General features: G+C 48.0%; 1 protein-coding gene across 1 annotated transcript in view; it reads left to right on the top strand.

Annotated features, from left to right (window-relative positions):
* Positions 1-493: 493 nt before the first annotated feature.
* ATF7 (activating transcription factor 7) overlaps positions 494-3,278 on the top strand; it is a 66,157-nt gene continuing 63,372 nt past the window's right edge. The window contains exon 1 of the mRNA XM_026866931.1: positions 494-814. The gene's annotated coding sequence lies outside the window, so the exon portion shown is untranslated. The remainder of the gene's footprint in view (positions 815-3,278) is intronic.

Below are 3,278 nucleotides of genomic sequence, written 5' to 3' on the forward strand. Positions count from 1 at the left end.
CCGCCCCAGGTGGGAGGGGCTGATGGAAGCAGAGAGGGGCCCGGGCGGTGCCTGAGGGGGGGGCGAACCCGGAGGCCAGGGGGGCCCCGGGGTGGGGGAGACCTTTTGGTGTGCAGAACCAGGGGGGACCCTGAGGAGATACGGGGTGTCCTGAGATACCTCCGGGGTTAGAGCAGCCTTGGGGGGGATCCTGTGGCCCCCCCGCGAGGTGCAGGTGCTGGGGGACCCCCTTTAACTGGGACCCTTGTCCTCTGGATGAAGAAGGGTTTGGGCTCAGTGTGGTGGCTTGCGACTCTTTTGGGGCAGCTGGGGAGGATCCAGGCCAGGGTCCAAGTTCCAGGCCCACGTGTGGGGGGGCTCCTAGTGGCGTGTGGATGTCGAAAGGTCGTGGAGGGGTTGTAGGTGCCCGTGGGGATGGGGGTGAGGTGGGGAAGAGGGTGTAGGCTGGTGAATGGCTGTGGGTCTGCAGGGGGATAGGGGTGCTTTCGGCATCCTTGACTCCCACAGCACCGAGTAAAAGACGACACGCAGACATCAGGAATTACAGAATTAAGTAGTTTCTTCCTAAGTCTGAAACGTTTTTTAAATCTCACTGGGGCACTTGGAGAGCTCAGACTTCTGAGAGCTTGTGGGAGAGGTGAGGTTTCACCGTGCACTTGCTCATCTGGCGCTGTGAAATCTCTTGCCCCTTGGTAGCTCCAACTTTGTGAGCTCAGCCTGGGTCACGTCTCCAAGCTGGTTTGTTCCTACTGCCAGAAGCGTTGGTATGGAGCCCCTCAACCTGCCTAAGGCAAAGAGATCGGGGCTGGTTCGGGTGTGAGATGAAATGTGGGTGACAACAAAAACTCCTTGTTCTGCTCAGCTTTCCCTGTTTTCTTCTTTCTGCCTCTTTGTCGCCTCTTCTTCATCTTCTTTACGAAGTTATCACTTCTTTCCCTGCTCAGGTCCCTCTAAAGACAACATTTCAGTTTAACGTTCAGGAGTACAACATAAAAATGTTGCTAACGCTTCAGTGGACTTCCCAATTTATTTTGCCTCGCTGCAGTGCTTGTTGGGCAGGACTTTCTTCCACCAGGCATGGGCTGAAGGGGTTGTCTAGTTCTTTGCAAACGGCTTTAAAAATAGTTGTCACTAAAAACGCAGTCATTTCTGGAGAGAAATTCAGCAGCAGTCCTCAACCACTGGCTTTATTGAACAGTTTTTTTGGATTGGGGTTTTCTCAGCGGAGACTAAGAATAACTTCACTGTTTTTGAATGTAGAGAAGTTTGTGGGAGGTGGATTGAACAGCCAGATTCCTGTTTGGAAAACGAGGAGAGTTAACATCCTTGCTCCTTGTTTCCTTCAAGTGAGAGATCATATTCACCTTCTGTGCCATGAGTGGGGTAATTAGTGTTGCCAAGTGTAATCACTTTGCGGACTGGAGAGTGCTGGAGTGCTTGTTTGCTCTTAGTGTTAAAAACAAACAAAAAAGGTGTGGGTTCAGCTGGTGGAAGCAGCTAGTCAGCAGTCGACCTGTGAGGTTTGTAATGATTACCTGCGGCCGGGATGGCCTTTTCTCAGAAGAGTGTTTTATTTCTGATCCTAGAAGTTGGTTGGGAATGGAGAAGTGGGAGACTATTTTAGTACCTGATAGACCTCACTGCTTTGAGAACTTTAACACAGCCATGAATTTCCTTAATTGTGTGCCAATCCTCTGGTTATACCTAATTGTAGTATGTTAAAACACTTCCTCTCCTTTCTGGCACTTGCCTGTCAACTGTAAAAAATTATCATGTCCACCTTACCGCTTAGCCAAACTAGGCGTCTAGTTATTTTAATCTTTCCTTGTAAATCAATCCCTCCAGCTGCTTAACTATATTTTCCTGAATGCCTTCCAATTTGCCAATATCCTTCTGATACTGAACAGCTTGGGGTTGAACATGGTTTGCATCAGCGTGCTGGGGATCGGGACTTTCCCTCCTCGCTCTCTGCTCAGTTTATAAGAAGGAAAAGCTTTACACAAACTTGGTGACTATGTTAATCCTCCCACTTGCTATTTGTCTTTCGCTCTAACAGCTTTTCCCTGTTGAGGGCTATTTCTGACATTAATTTCTACTTATTCTTGCTCATATTTCTGTTTTCTCAAGGTTTCTTATTTTCAAGTCTTCTCCAGCGTTTCCCACCGCAAGTGTTTAGTGCTCTGATTTTTATTTTTTTTTTTCCCTCTGTGTGATTTATGAAGATGTCAGGTGAAAATGAACTTGCTGTTGGGCCTTGCTGCGTCCCGCTGTCAGACGCTCAGCCCACCTTGGTAGGTTGGAAGTGTCATCATCCTTTTTAACCTGGTTGGCAGGGCTGTTGCTGGTCTGAGTTAACTTGGAAGCGCGGTACGATCCGTGCGGCACGACCGCGGTGGTGATTGCGTAGATATGCTGTGTAGGAAGGTGGTGAAAATAAAAGGACGTGGCTTAAAATACTCTCAAATTTCTCATGAATCTTTATTCCATCTCTTCTGAAACCCCAAGGAGCCTGACTGGAGGAGACGCTGCCTGTGGAGGACGTCCTCAGGATGGCTAAAAGGGGGTTTGTGGATGTGGCGTGGAGCAGGCAGGAAATTTCCCTCGCCTGTTCTGAGAGATGGGGAAGTTTGCGAGAGGAAGCATGAGAGGATGGTTGAGGGGGAGAAAAAAGCCGAATCCTTCCATCCTCCTTGAACACGCAGGAGTTCCTGTGATGGGGCACTGGAGCTCTTCTCCAGGAGTCCAGAGGGGATCAGGGCAACAAGAACACATCCTCACCCAGAGCCGGCCGTTGCCTCTTTGTGGTGGAAATATTTAAAAAATGGCTTAATAAAATACGCTCAGCTTCTGGCAGGCCTGGTGGTGCATGTGTTGGTTTTTGCAGCATGTGTTAGTGGAGGATCTCTGGGTTGGATTTTGTTTTGGATTCATTTTCTGCTGCATCACATGTGATGCTTTTTTTGTGTTGTGTTTGGGTTTTTTTTTTATCCTCCTGACTTTCTTGGGGCCTTTTTTCTTCTTTTTTTTTTTTTTTTTTTTTTTCCTAGCACCAAGAATTGAGGCCAGATTTCCAAAACCATTCTTCCTCCAGTCATTTAGCACCCAACTATGATGCATTTTGAGAGGAAATGCTGGGAGAAAATAGTTTTTTGTAACAGACCTTCAGGACTGGGGACCTGTTGCTTCCTGTAACTTCATTATTTATTCTTTCCCCCCTTTTAACGTAATCTAGTTTCTTGGTTTGAGTTTCAAGGAGCTTGTAATGCAACGGGTGTGTG

This window comes from Athene cunicularia, unplaced genomic scaffold (assembly GCF_003259725.1).
Source record: "Athene cunicularia isolate RWA unplaced genomic scaffold, athCun1 BOjh376268_part1, whole genome shotgun sequence".
In the NCBI taxonomy this organism is placed as follows: domain Eukaryota; kingdom Metazoa; phylum Chordata; class Aves; order Strigiformes; family Strigidae; genus Athene; species Athene cunicularia.